The following is a 17141-nucleotide window of genomic DNA, read 5'->3' on the forward strand; positions in this document are numbered from 1 at the left end:
CAACTCACACTGCTGATGGATCCACTCACACTTCTGATGGATCGACTCACACGGCTGATGGATGGACTCACACTGCGGATGGATGGACTCACACTGCGGATGGATCAACTCACACTGTTGATGGATCAACTCACACTGTTGATGGATGGACTCACACGGCTGATAGATCAACTCACACGGCTGATGGATCAACTCACACTGCTGATGGATGGACTCACACTGCGGATCGATCAACTCACACTGCTGATGGATCAACTCACACTGCAGATGGATCGACTCACACTACTGATGGATCAACACACACTGCTGATGGATTGACTCACACTGTTGATGGATTGACTCACACTGCTGATGGATCAACTCACACTGCTGATGGATCAACTCGCACTGTTGATGGATCGACTCACACTGTTGATGGATTGACTCACACTGCTGATGGATCGACTCACACTGCTGATGGATCGACTCACACTGCTGATGGATCAACTCACACTGCTGATGGATCAACTCACACTGCTGATGGATCGACTCACACTGCTGATGGATGGACTCACACTGCTGATGGATCAACTCACACTGCTGATGGATCGACTCACACTGTTGATGGATCCACTAACACTGCTGATGGATCAACTCACACTGCTGATGGATCGACTCACACTGCTGATGGATCGACTCACACTGTTGATGGATCAACTCACACTGCTGATGGATCAACTCACACTGCTGATGGATCGACTCACACTGCTGATGGATCGACTCACACTGTTGATGGATCGACTCACACTGTTGATGGATCGACTCACACTGCTGATGGATCAACTCACACTGCTGATGGATCGACTCACACTGTTGATGGACCAACTCACACTGCTGATTAATGGACTCACACTGCTGATGGATCAACTCACACTGCTGATGGATCGACTCACACTGTTGATAGATCAACTCACACTGCTGATGGATCAACTCACAATACTGATGAATCGACTCACAATGTTGATGGATCGACTCACACTGCTGATGGATCGACTCACACTGCTGATGGATGGAATCACACTGCTGATGGATCAACTCACACTGCTGATGGATCGACTCCCACTGTTGATGGATCGACTCACACTGCTGATGGATCGACTCCCACTGTTGATGGATCGACTCACACTGCTGATGGATGGAATCACACTGCTGATGGATCAACTCACACTGCTGATGCATCAACTCACACTGCTGATGGATCAACTCACACTGCTGATGGATCAACTCACACTGCTGATGGATCGACTCCCACTGTTGATGGATCGACTCCCACTGTTGATGGATCGACTCACACTGCTGATGGATCAACTCACACTGCTGATTGATCAACTCACACTGCTGATGGATCGACTCCCACTGTTGATGGATCGACTCACACTGCTGATGGATCAACTCACACTGCTGATTGATCAACTCACACTGCTGATGGATCGACTCCCACTGTTGATGGATCAACTCACACTGCTGATGGATCGACTCCCACTGTTGATGGATCGACTCACACTGCTGATGGATAAACTCACACTGCTGATGGATGGACTCACACTGGTGATGGATCGACTCACACTGGTGATGGATCGACTCACACTGGTGATGGATCAACTCACATTGCTGATGGATAAACTCACACTGCTGATGGATGGACTCACACTGGTGATGGATCGACTCACACTGCTGATGGATCAACTCACATTGCTGATGGATCAACTCACACTGCTGATGGATCGACTCACACTGCTGATGGATCGACTCACACTGCTGATGGATCGACTCACACTGCTGATGGATCAACTCACATTGCTGATGGATAAACTCACACTGCTGATGGATGGACTCACACTGGTGATGGATCGACTCACACTGGTGATGGATCGACTCACACTGTTGATGGATCGACTCACACTGGTGATGGATCAACTCACATTGCTGATGGATAAACTCACACTGCTGATGGATGGACTCACACTGGTGATGGATCGACTCACACTGTTGATGGATCGACTCACACTGGTGATGGATCGACTCACACTGTTGATGGATCAACTCACACTGCTGATGGATCGACTCACACTGCTGATGGATCGACTCACACTGGTGATGGATCGACTCACACTGGTGATGGATCGACTCACACTGCGGATGGATCAACTCACACTGCTGATTGATCAACTCACATTGCTGATGGATCGACTCACACTGCTGATGGATCGACTCACACTGTTGATGGATCGACTCACACTGGTGATGGATCAACTCACATTGCTGATGGATAAACTCACACTGCTGATGGATGGACTCACACTGGTGATGGATCGACTCACACTGCGGATGGATCAACTCACACTGCTGATGGATCCACTCACACTTCTGATGGATGGACTCACACTGCGGATGGATGGACTAACACTGCTAATGGATCGACTCACACGGCTGATGGATCGACTCACACTGCGGATGGATCAACTCACACTGCTGATGGATCCACTCACACTTCTGATGGATGGACTCACACTGCGGATGGATGGACTAACACTGCTAATGGATCGACTCACACGGCTGATGGATGGACTCACACTGTTGATGGATGGACTCACACGGCTGATGGATCGACTCACACGGCTGATGGATCGACTCACACGGCTGATGGATGGACTCACACTGTTGATGGATGGACTCACACGGCTGATGGATCGACTCACACTGCGGATTGATGGACTCACACTGCGGATGGATCAACTCAACATGCTGATGGATCCACTCACACTGCTGATGGATGGACTCACACAGGTGATTGATCAACTCACACTGCAGATGGATCGACTCACACTACTGATGGATCAACACACACTGCAGATGGATCGACTCACACTACTGATGGATCAACACACACTGCTGATGGATTGACTCACACTGTTGATGGATCAACTCACACTGCTGATGGATTGACTCACACTGCTGATGGATCAACTCGCACTGCTGATGGATCGACTCACACTGCTGATGGATCGACTCACACTGTTGATGGATTGACTCACACTGCTGATGGATCGACTCACACTGCTGATGGATGGACTCACACTGCTGATGGATCAACTCACACTGCTGATGGATCGACTCACACTGTTGATGGATCCACTCACACTGCTGATGGATCAACTCACACTGCTGATGGATCGACTCACACTGTTGATGGATCAACTCACACTGCTGATGGATCAACTCACACTGCTGATGGATCGACTCACACTGCTGATGGATCGACTCACACTGTTGATGGATCGACTCACACTGTTGATGGATCGACTCACACTGCTGATGGATCGACTCACACTGTTGATGGACCAACTCACACTGCTGATTAATGGACTCACACTGCTGATGGATCAACTCACACTGCTGATAGATCGACTCACACCGTTGATGGATCAACTCACGCTGCTGATGGATCAAATCACAATGCGGATGGATCAAATCACACTGCTGATAGATCGACTCACACCGTTGATGGATCAACGAACACTGCTGATGGATCAACTCACACTGCGGATGGATCAACTCACACTGCTGATGGATCAAATCACACTGCTGATGGATCGACTCACAATGTTGATGGATCGACTCACACTGCTGATGGATCGACTCCCACTGTTGATGGTTCGACTCACACTGTTGATGGATCAACTCACACTGCTGATGGATCAACTCACACTGCTGATGGATGGAATCACACTGCTGATGGATCAACTCACACTGCTGATGGATCGACTCCCACTGTTGATGGATCGACTCACACTGTTGATGGATCAACTCACACTGCTGATGGATCAACTCACACTGCTGATGGATCGACTCACACTGTTGATGGATCGACTCACACTGCTGATGGATCAACTCACACTGCTGATGGATCAACTCACACTGCTGATGGATCAACTCACACTGCTGATGGATCGACTCACACTGCTGATGGATCAACTCACACTGCTGATGGATCGACTCCCACTGTTGATGGATCGACTCACACTGCTGATGGATCAACTCACACTGCTGATGGATCAACTCACACTGCTGATCGATCAACTCACACTGCTGATGGATCGACTCCCACTGTTGATGGATCGACTCACACTGCTGATGGATCAACTCACACTGCTGATGGATCAACTCACACTGCTGATGGATCGACTCCCACTGTTGATGGATCGACTCACACTGCTGATGGATCAACTCACACTGCTGATTGATCAACTCACATTGCTGATGGATCGACTCACACTGCTGATGGATCGACTCACACTGTTGATGGATCGACTCACACTGGTGATGGATCAACTCACACTGTTGATGGATCGACTCACACTGCTGATGGATCAACTCAACATGCTGATGGATCAACTCACACTGCTGATGGATCAACTCACACTGCTGATGGATCAACTGACACTGCTGATAGATCGACTCCCACTGTTGATGGATCGACTCACACTGCTGATGGATCGACTCCCACTGTTGTTGGATCAACTCACACTGCAGATTGATCAACACACACTGCTGATGGATCGACTCCCACTGTTGATGGATCGACTCACACTGGTGATGGATCAACTCACACTGCTGATTGATCAACACACACTGCTGATGGATCGACTCCCACTGTTGATGGATCGACTCACACTGGTGATGGATCAACTCACATTGCTGATGGATCGACTCACAATGTTGATGGATCGACTCACACTGCTGATGGATCGACTCACACTGTTGATGGATCGACTCACACTGCTGATGGATCAACTCACACTGCTGATGGATCGACTCACACTGCTGATGGATCAACTCACACTGCTGATGGATCGACTCACACTGCTGATGGATCAACTCACACTGCTGATGGATCGACTCACACCGCTGATGGATCAACTCACACTGCTGATGGATCGACTCACACTGTTGATGGATCAACTCACGCTGCTGATGGATCAAATCACAATGCGGATGGATCAACGAACACTGCTGATGGATCAACTCACACTGCGGATGGATCAACTCACACTGCTGATGGATCAAATCACACTGCTGATGGATCGACTCACAATGTTGATGGATCGACTCACACTGCTGATGGATCGACTCACACTGCTGATGGATGGAATCACACTGCTGATGGATCGACTCACAATGTTGATGGATCGACTCACAATGTTGATGGATCGACTCACACTGTTGATGGATCGACTCACACTGCTGATGGATCAACTCACACTGCTGATGGATCGACTCACACTGCTGATGGATCAACTCACACTGCTGATTAATGGACTCACACTGCTGATGGATCAACTCACACTGCTGATGGATCGACTCACACTGCTGATGGATCAACTCACACTGCTGATGGATCGACTCACACTGTTGATGGATCAACTCACGCTGCTGATGGATCAAATCACAATGCGGATGGATCAACGAACACTGCTGATGGATCAACTCACACTGCGGATGGATCAACTCACACTGCTGATGGATCAAATCACACTGCTGATGGATCGACTCACAATGTTGATGGATCGACTCACACTGCTGATGGATCGACTCACACTGCTGATGGATGGAATCACACTGCTGATGGATCAACTCACACTGCTGATGGATCAACTCACACTGTTGATGGATCGACTCACACTGTTGATGGATCAACTCACACTGCTGATGGATCAACTCACACTGCTGATGGATCGACTCACACTGTTGATGGATCGACTCACACTGCTGATGGATCAACTCACACTGCTGATGGATCAACTCACACTGCTGATGGATCAACTCACACTGCTGATGGATCGACTCACACTGCTGATGGATCAACTCACACTGCTGATGGATCGACTCCCACTGTTGATGGATCGACTCACACTGCTGATGGATCAACTCACACTGCTGATGGATCAACTCACACTGCTGATCGATCAACTCACACTGCTGATGGATCGACTCCCACTGTTGATGGATCGACTCACACTGCTGATGGATCAACTCACACTGCTGATGGATCAACTCACACTGCTGATGGATCGACTCCCACTGTTGATGGATCGACTCACACTGCTGATGGATCAGCTCACACTGCTGATTGATCAACTCACATTGCTGATGGATCGACTCACACTGCTGATGGATCGACTCACACTGTTGATGGATCGACTCACACTGGTGATGGATCAACTCACACTGTTGATGGATCGACTCACACTGCTGATGGATCAACTCAACATGCTGATGGATCAACTCACACTGCTGATGGATCAACTCACACTGTTGATGGATCAACTGACACTGCTGATAGATCGACTCCCACTGTTGATGGATCGACTCACACTGCTGATGGATCGACTCCCACTGTTGTTGGATCAACTCACACTGCTGATTGATCAACACACACTGCTGATGGATCGACTCCCACTGTTGATGGATCGACTCACACTGGTGATGGATCAACTCACACTGCTGATTGATCAACACACACTGCTGATGGATCGACTCCCACTGTTGATGGATCGACTCACACTGGTGATGGATCAACTCACATTGCTGATGGATCGACTCACAATGTTGATGGATCGACTCACACTGCTGATGGATCGACTCACACTGTTGATGGATCGACTCACACTCTTGATGGATCAACTCACATTGCTGATGGATCAACTCACATTGCTGATGCATCAACTCACACTGCTGATGGATCAACTCACACTGCTGATGGATCAACTCACACTGCTGATGGATCAACTCACACTGCTGATGGATGGAATCACACTGCTGATGGATCAACTCACACTGCTGATGGATCAACTCACACTGCTGATGGATCGACTCCCACTGTTGATGGATCGACTCACACTGCTGATGGATCAACTCACACTGCTGATGGATCAACTCACACTGCTGATGGATCGACTCCCACTGTTGATGGATCGACTCACTCTGCTGATGGATCAACTCACACTGCGGATGGATCAACTCACACTGCTGATGGATCAACTCACATTGCTGATGGATCAACTCACACTGCAGATGGATCGACTCACACTGGTGATGGATCAACTCACACTGCGGATGGATCAACTCACACTGCTGATGGATCAACTCACATTGCTGATGGATCGACTCACACTGCTGATGGATCGACTCACAATGTTGATGGATCGACTCACACTACTGATGGATCAACTCACACTGCTGATGGATGGAATCACACTGCTGATGGATCAACTCACACTGCTGATGGATCGACTCCCACTGTTGATGGATCGTCTCACACTGCTGATGGATGGACTCACACTGGTGATGGATCAACTCACACTGTTGATGGATCGACTCACACTGCTGACGGGTGGACTCACACTCTTGATGGATCGACTCACACTGCTGATTGATGGACTCACACTGGTGATGGATCAACTCACACTGCTGATGGATCGACTCACACTGCTGATGGATCAACTCACACTGCTGATGGATCAACTCACACTGCTGATGGATCGACTCACACTGCTGATGGATCAACTCACACTGTTGGTGGATCAACTCACACTGCTGATGGATCAACTCACACTGCTGATGGATCAACTCACACTGCTGATGGATCAACTCACACTGCTGATGGATCAACTCACACTGCTGATGGATCGACTCACACTGCTGATGGATCAACTCACACTGCTGATGGATCGACTCACACTGCTGATGGATCAACTCACACTGCTGATGGATCAACTCACACTGCTGATGGATCAACTCACACTGCTGATGGATCGACTCACACTGCTGATGGATCGTCTCTCACTGCTGATGGATCAACTCACACTGCTGATGGATCGACTCACACTACTGATGGATCAACTCACACTGCTGATGGATCAACTCACACTGCTGATGGATCAACTCACACTGCTGATGGATCAACTCACACTGCTGATGGATCAACTCACACTGCTGATGGATCAACTCACACTGCTGATGGATCAACTCACACTGTTGATGGATCAACTCACACTGCTGATGGATCAACTCACACTGCTGATGGATCAACTCACACTGCTGATGGATCAACTCACACTGCTGATGGATCAACTCACACTGTTGACGGATCAACTCACTCTGTTGATGGATCAACTCACACTGCTGATGGATCAACTCACACTGCTGATGGATCGACTCACACTGCTGATGGATCAACTCACACTGCTGATGGATCGACTCACACTGCTGATGGATCAACTCACACAGCTGATGGATCGACTCACACTGCTAATGGATCAACTCACACTGCTAATGGATCGACTCACACTGCTAATGGATCAACTCACACTGCTGATGGATCGTCTCTCACTGCTGATGGATCAACTCACACTGCTGATGGATCGACTCACACTACTGATGGATCAACTCACACTGCTGATGGATCAACTCACACTGCTGATGGATCAACTCACACTGCTGATGGATCGACTCACACAGCTGATGGATCAACTCACACTGCTGATGGATCAACTCACACTGCTGATGGATCGACTCACACTGTTGATGGATCGACTCTCGCTGCTGATGGATTAATCTGAAAATTTACTAATTCTTCCTCCTCCTCATCCAGGTTATTTATAAAATTCAGAGAGAGGAGTGATCCCGGAAGAGATCAATGGTCACCCACCTCAATATACAATTGAACTAAGCATCTTTACTAAGTATTTGAATGTCTTGCATGTGGAACATCATCAAATGCCTACTGAAATCCATATACACTACAGTCAGATTCAGAATGTCATGAAATGTGTTGTTTTTTGCCAGAAACACAGTGCAAACATTTATATAAACTATCTTACTACCTACCTTAAAAATAAACAAACATAGTGCAAGAAGAAATCAAAGTGAGGTAGTATCTGTGGTTCATTGTTCATTCAGGAATCTGATGGCAGTGGGGAAGAAGCTGTCCTTGTGCTGATAAGTGCTCATCTTCAGGTTCTTGCCTCAAGCAGAGTGAAGAGGGCTTGGCCTGCATGGTAGGGGTCCTTGAGAATAGAGGCTGCTTTCTTAAGACACCACCTCTGTAGATGTCCTCGATGAAGTGAAGTCCTGTGCCCAAAGATGGTGCTGGCTGATTTAACAACCCTCTGGAGTTTTGTCTTGTCCTGAGCATTGGCACCTCGGTACCTGACAGTGATGCAAACAGCCAGATGCTCTCCATGGTACACCTGTGGAAGTTTACAAGTGTCTTCTGTGACATACGGAATCTCCTCTAACACCTCATGAAGTATAGCCACTGGCGAGCCTTCTTCGTGAATGCATCGACATGTACATTCACCACTCTATATTCATCCATATACTTTGTTAAACCACAATGAATTCAATCAGGCTCTTCAGACACAACCTTCCCCTGACGAAGCCACGCTGACCACCCCGGATCAGATTATGTATCTCCAAATGCTTGTAAATCCTGTCTCTCAGGACCTTCTCCCAAACCTGACCCACTACTGAAGCAAGACTCAGTAGTCTATAATTTATTGGGTTTTCTCTACCCCCTTTCTTGAGTAGGGGAACAACATTTGCAACTCTCCAATACTTCTCCTGGCCCCAGTGGCAATGCACAGGTTATCGCCGGTGGTTCAGCAATCTCCTTCCTCACTTCCCACGGGGTATGTCACATCAAATCCCGGTGACATATCTACCTTCATGCTTTTCAAAAGTTGCAACGCATCCTCTTTCTTAATGTCAACATGCACTATTTCAGTCTGATTTGTGTAAATCATTCCACGAATAAATATGATTAATCTTGGAAGATTTCATGGGAAGGCAGCCTGGATTGGAAAGTTTGAGTTGTAATGACAGATGGATAGGCTGGATCTGCTCTGCCTCGAACAAATAAGGCTGAGGAGTGAACCTTCAGAGGTTCATAATACTGTGAGGGGCCTAAATTGTGTAGATTTTCTTTTTCCCAGGATCATGACAAGATATAGGAGCAGAAGAAAGCTGATCAAATCTGCTCTTCCATTCTCATCATGAGCTGATCTGTCCTCCATTCAACCCCATCTGCTGACTTTCTCCCCTTGATGCCCTGACTAATCAAATACCTGACAATCTCTGCCTTGAATCGACCCAGTGACCACACTCTAACAGCCGCCTGTGGCAGCAAGTTCCACATACTCACGGCCCCCGGCTAAAGAACATTTTCCGCATGTCTGCTTTAAATTGATGCCCTTTTTATCCTGATGTTGTGCCCTCTTGCCCAAGAATCCCCTACATTGGAAAGCATTCATGTCACATCTACTTTGTCCAGGCTTTTCTGCATCTGAAATGCCTCGATGAGGTCCCACTCATCCTTCTGTACTCCAGTGAGTACAGTCTAAGTGCCAATAATCGTTCCTCATGTGCTAACCCTTTCATTCCCGGTATCATTCTGATAAATCTTTTTTGAACCCTCTCCAATACCACCACGTCGTTTTCTCAAATAAGCCGCCCAAAACTGTACACAGTACTTCAAATGAGGTCTCACCAGTGCTTTCCAGTCTCTCAACATTACATCCTTGCTCTTTGGGGAGGCACAGTTGGCAAAATGATTAGCGCAACGTCTTTAGATCACCAGTAATCGGGATTGGGGGTTCGAATCCCACGCTGTCTATAAGGGGTTTGTATGTTCTCCCCGTGTCTGCGTGGGGTTTCCTCGGGGGCTTTGGTTTCCTTCCACCATTCAAAACATACCGGGGGTGTGGGTTAATTGGGTGTAAATTAGGTGGCAAGGACTCGAGGGCCGAAATGGCCTGTTATCGAGCTATATGTCAAAACTTGAAAGATTTAAATTGAATTTTTTTTTAAATTAACATGCCATTCCTCTAGATATGAACGCCAAAATTGTGTTCACCTTCTTTACCACCGATTCAACCTGGAGGTCCCCCTTTAGGGTATCCTACACAAAGACTCCCAAGTCCCTTTGCATGGTGGAATTTTGAATTTTCTCCCCATCTAAATAACAGTCTGCCCATCTATTTCTTCCACCAAAGTGTATGCCCGTGAACTTTCCAACAGAGTATTTCACCTGCCACCACTTTGCCCCTTCCCCTAATCTATCCAAGTCTCTCTGCAGCCTTTCCGTATCCTCACCACCACCAGCTCTACTTCTCATTTTGGTATCATCTGCAGATGTAGCCACAAAGCCATCTATTCCATAATCCAAACCATTTATAGACAGCATTTATAACGTACAACATGATTTGATAAGTGGCCCCAACACCGACTCCTTTGGGACACCACTGGCAACTGGTAGCCAACCAGAATAGGATTAATTTATTCCTACTCTCTGTTTTCTGCCGACCAGCCAATGCTCCTCCCTGTCATTCCATGGGCTCCCACCTTGTTTAGCCGCCTTATATGTGACACCTTGTCGCAGGCCTTTTGAAAGCCTAAAGTATACAATATCCACTGGACTCCCTTGCCGAGCCAACTCGTGATCTCTTCAAAGAATTACAATAGGTTTGTCAGGCACGATTTTCCTTTAAGGAAACCTTGCTGACTTGGGCCTACCAGGAGACTCTAAAACTAGAGGGCAGAGGTTTAAGGTGAGGGGGTAAATATTAAAAGGAAACTAGAGTCAAAGTTCAAAGTTCAAACTTCAGATTTATTATCAGAGTGAATACAACCCTGAGATTTGTTTTCCTGTGGGCCGGGCAGAATTACCCTGTACCACTTAGAGGCAGTCAGGACGAGTTCGAGTCAACTCGATTGGCATGGATGAATTGGGCCAGAGAGCCTGTTTCTCTGCTGTGTCACTTCATAACTCGAGGGCTCGGCTACTCTCCCTGCCTCTCCGTCTAATTCTTCTCACACCGGGGGAATTTTCAGAGGTCAATTAACTTGTCAGCACGTCTTGGGTATCAGGAGGAAACTAAAGCGCCTGAAGGGAAGCCACACAGTCACAGAGAGAAGGTGCAAACTCCCCACAGACAGCACCTGAGTCAGGATTTGAACATAGGATATTACAGCACAGTACAGGCCCTTCAGCCCTCGATATATTCCTACCAAAATAAAAAAGACTCAACCCTTCCTGCCTCAAAACCATTTTTCTTTCATCAGTGAGCCTGTCTCTGAATCTCTTCAATGCCCCTAATGTTTCAGCCTCCACCACCACCCCTTGGCAAGGCGTTCCACGCACCCACAACTCTCTGTTGTCTCCCCTAAACTTTCCTCCCTTCACTTTGCACAGATGTCCTTGGGTGTTTGCCCTGGGAAAAGGGCACTTGCTGTTCACCTTACCTCTCACAATCTTGTAGATATCTATGAAGTCACCTCTCATCCTTCTGCCCTCTGAAGGCCTTGGAACTGTGAGACAGAAACACTAACCAACACCCGCTCTCGATGATCTGGAGAAGTGAACTTCATTCTGAAGAGCTTGCGACTCGGAGACTCGAGTTACAGGGAATGGTTACGCAGTCTAGTGCTTTATTCCTTAGATTATGGGAGGACGAGGGGTGATTTCTTAGAGGTGGACAATGTCATGGGAGGAGTAGATCTGGTGACCGTAAAGAATCTTTTGCCCAGAGTTGTGGAATCGGTTTCCAGGGGACATTGCTTTAAGGAGCAGGGGGAGGGATTTAACAGGAACCTGAGGGGTAACTTCTGTGTTAAACACAAGAGGGTGGTGGGTGTATGGAACGGGCTGCCAGAAGAGGTGGTTCAGGCAGGGACTACTGCAACATTTGTGAAATAAATGGACAGATAGATGGATAAATGGGTTTGGAGAGATAAGGGTCAAACCCAGGGAAGTGGGACTGCTGTGGGTGAGATGAAGGGCCTGTTTTCACACTGTAATGACTCTGACTCCATCAAGTAAGTAAAGTGGGATTATAACGAACACGAACCAGAGTAATTTTTCAGCAAATCCTACTTATGTCCTTTGGATGCATTAAACATCATTACCCGATCTAGATGACAAATTTGACTCCAAATTCATTGCAATGCATTTGAGTATTAACTACCCTCTGAAGTAGATGTACAAGGTTTTCTGTTCAAGGACACTCGAAGGTACATATACCCTATGAATGAATAACACACAATGGAGATTGAAAGTCTAGTCTAATGGCACGATGCCAAGATAACATCTCTCTCAATGTCAGTAAGATGAAGGAGATGATCACTGATATTTAGATGTGAATGTCAACGCTGCATTCACCTTCTTTACCACTGAATCAACCTGGAGGTAAACTTTTAGGGTATTCTGCATGAGGGCCCGCAAGTCCCTCTGCACTTCTGAGATCTGAATTTTCTCCCCATCCAAATAATTGTCTGCCCTTTTAGATCACTGAACAGAAAAAGAAAGTCGCCATTCACTCACTCACATCTTCCCCAGGTGCAACAGACCTGGACTCTTAAGCTCGTACGACCACCAATGGTAAGCCCGCATAAGAACATAAGAAATAGGAGCATCTGGCCCGGCGAGCCTGTCCTGCCATTCAATAAGATCACATCATGGACTCAGTTTCTAATTGTTTCCCCTTACCCTGAATTCTCCCAAAGATTCAGCAATCTACCTGTGGCTTAAATTCATTTAACAAGGCAGCCTCTACTGCTCTATTGGGCAGAGATTCACTTCCCTCTGAGAGAGGCACTCCTTCTTATCTGTCTTTTATATGCTCCCACATAACTTAAACCTATGAATCCCCCCTCAACTCATCTACCAGTAGAAAGAACGTCCCTACTTCCATCACGTCTATTCCTTTCATAATTTTACATGTTTCTATAAGATCTCCTCTCATCCTTAGTTTCAATGAGAATAGGCACCGGCTACTCAGGATTGACTGCCCTCCATTACACATCATCAATAACTCTGTGGTGGAGAAATCAGAGAGCACCACATTCCTCGGAGTCCACTTAACTAGTGAGCTATCATGGACACACAACATCTCCTCACTTGTCAGGAAGACGCAATAACGACCGCACTTCCTGAGAAGACTGAAGTGGGAAAGACTTACCGGCCACCATACTGGCAACCTTCTACAGGTGCTCTATTGAGAGTGTTGTGGCTGGCTGCATCACAGTGTGGTACGGTTGCTGCAGAGAAATGGATCAAGGGTCAGCCCGCAGGACCGTAAGAGCGGCAGAGAAGATCATTGGAATCTCCCTTCCCCCACATCGACATGATCTATAGGGATCATTCCCTGTAGAGGGGATGTAAAATTGTTGAGGACCTCCTTCCACCCCGCGCAATTTTCAACTGCTCCCATTGGGGGGAGCCACCAGGCTGAGAAACAGCTTCTTACCATGGGCATTTAGAATGCTGAACAACCAAAGGAACTGCTCGCATTAACCCTCTGAGACGTTCATATTTATGAAGCAACGTTTATTTATTTATTTGTATATATGAGTGAATACTTGTCCTGCATGTGTATTGTTTATCAGTATGTGTGTTATGTCCAGCTATGCATCTGCATTGTTTGGTCTGAGGACCGGAGAACACTGTTTCATCAGGTCCAATCAGATGATAATAAACTTAACTTGACTATCTTTATAAGTTGACATCCGGAATCAACCTGGTGAAACCCTTCTTAACTACCTCGAAAGCCAGTGTGTCCTTTCTCATGCGAGGAGGCCAGTAAAAAAAGCAATGTAAGGACTCACAAATTCTCTCAGCTCTATTGAGGCGATTGGAGTCCGAGACCCAATGGGAAAAGGTTTAGGGGAAGAGCAATGAGGTTGAAAGGAGGCCTCCAGGGTACGTTGTTTACCCAGAGAGCAGTTAATATTTGGAACGTACTTTCAGAGGAGGTGGTGGAATGAAAAATTATAAGAGACTTTAAACCGATACTTAAACAAGAAACAGAAAGACAAGAGAGGAATAGATCAGTCTTTTGCAGAGAGAAGGGGATTCGGAAGACCTGGACAATGAAAATTTTGCTTCCTGAACACATTTGGGTGCATTTTATGGATTTTGGGCTGCTAATCATGTAAATCACCTTAAGATTTTCCTATCACATACGGCATTTTTAGATATAACCTATTTTCAAGTTTCCCTATCGTATTTTAAGCCTGCTCCAAGGATACAAAACCATCAAGTGCAACATATCATAGAAAATTCATTTTCTGCATTGGCACTGTGGCTTCTTGATGCAGTCAGTCAAGAATGTGATCAAAGGTTTCACCAAGACATTATGATCATGGAAAAGCAGCATCAGAGCACCTGAAATCTATAAATACTGGCCGGACATTGACAGGGGAGGCATCAGATGCTGAGTACAAACAAAAATCTGTGGCCAAATATGTTTCGGTCAGTTGAACTAATGCAATGTGTCAGCGTCATTGAATGATGAAACAGGCTCAACTCAATACAAGTTAATTTAATGCTTCTCCGACTTGCTACGTCATACAGCAAATCCCGGCGTTCAGCTTGAAGTTGCCTATCATAAGACCCAATTTATTTATAGGAAGTAAACCTTTTGCAAAAAAAAAAGTTGTCTGGTGTAATCGAAGGACATGGGTTTAAATTGAATGGGAAGAGGTTCAACAGGAACCTGAGGGGTAACCTTTTTACACATAATGTGGTGGGTGTATGACACAGGGAGCTGGTCATGTGGTTGGGGCACCTACTACTGCAACTTGGAAGAAAACAATGGATGGGATGGGTCTTGAGAGATATGGGCCAATCACAGGCAGGTGGGACCAGCGTTGGTAGGACATTTTGGTCGGCATGGGCAGGTTGGACAGAAGGGCCTGCTTCCTCGCTGTCTGTCTCTTAGCATATGGTCCTGGGATTACTGTAGATGGGCGATGAATGGGTGAGCAAAAGCCCCATTACTGTGTTGTACAACTCAATGAGACCCTCAGTTCAGAGCCTTGAATTCAGGCAGCTAAACATGGCAGGGCACTGGTTAAATGACTATAGTTACAGCTATGGTTCTGCACCTAATGATCCAAGTTCAAAACCCCACCCTTGGTATCTGGAAGATTTACATTGAACTCATTAATTTATGTACATAACAAATTACCTAATAGTTATTCGCAGGAACCAAGATGCCTATCTACTAACTGAGAACCCCCTCAGTTGATCCTAATCCCATTCGCCTGTGTTTCATCCATATCCCTTAAACATTTCCTATCATTTAAACATTGTAATTTTATCTGTTCTGTCACTTGCTCTGGCAGCTCGTTCCATTGATGCACCATCTTCTGTGTGAAAGGTCCTGTTTAAATCTTTCCCCTCTCGCCTTAACCCCCTGCCCTCTCGTTTCAGATTCTCTGACCCTTGTGAAAGACTGTGACCATCCACTCCATCAATGCCCCTCATGATTATCTAAACTCACGTAAGGTCACTCGTCAGCCTCGATGGCTCCAGGGACTTTCCACAGAGGGATAACTAGAATACTTGGCACAGCCTTGTCAGGGCTGAGCCACTGAAGCATGGTTTAGTCAGAGAGGCTGAGTGACCAGATAGGTTTCGAACATCAGACAACTGATGAGTTAGAGGCTTCGTCCCTCACCCTCTCCATTACCACCCGGTTCACGTTAATGGTGCTGAGATGGAGATTGGAGACAACTCTTAAGTTTCTTGGAGGAAACACCTCTAGTGAACTGTCCTGCCCCACCCATGAGCTCATCAGTACATCTACTGCAAGAGAAGTCTGAGGAAAGTGATTACATCACCCGTAACCCGCAAAAAACTTCCACAAGTGCACCACTGAAAGCATCTTGTCATGTTGCATCACTGCATGAACGGGTACTGCTTCCCCCAAGGCTGGAAGAAACTGCAGAGGATTGTGAGCAGACCTCAGACACACACACCCCTACCCCTCACACCCACACCTCCAGCGACTCTGTCTACACTTCCCTCTGCCTTGGAAAAGCAGCCAACGTTAAAAGACCCATCCCGCCCTGGCCACACTCTTCGCTCCACCCCCCACCCCGGCATCTGGAAGAAGAATCCCAACTCGCCACCAGATTCAGGGACAGTTCCTTTCCAGCTGTTACCAGACTCCTGAATGATCCTCAGCCCCGTAAAACCATGTTGCCTTTTCCATACACTAATCACACTATAACTGCACTTCGGTACTATGTCTTACTGC

This window comes from Narcine bancroftii, chromosome 7 (assembly GCF_036971445.1).
Source record: "Narcine bancroftii isolate sNarBan1 chromosome 7, sNarBan1.hap1, whole genome shotgun sequence".
Taxonomy (NCBI): domain Eukaryota; kingdom Metazoa; phylum Chordata; class Chondrichthyes; order Torpediniformes; family Narcinidae; genus Narcine; species Narcine bancroftii.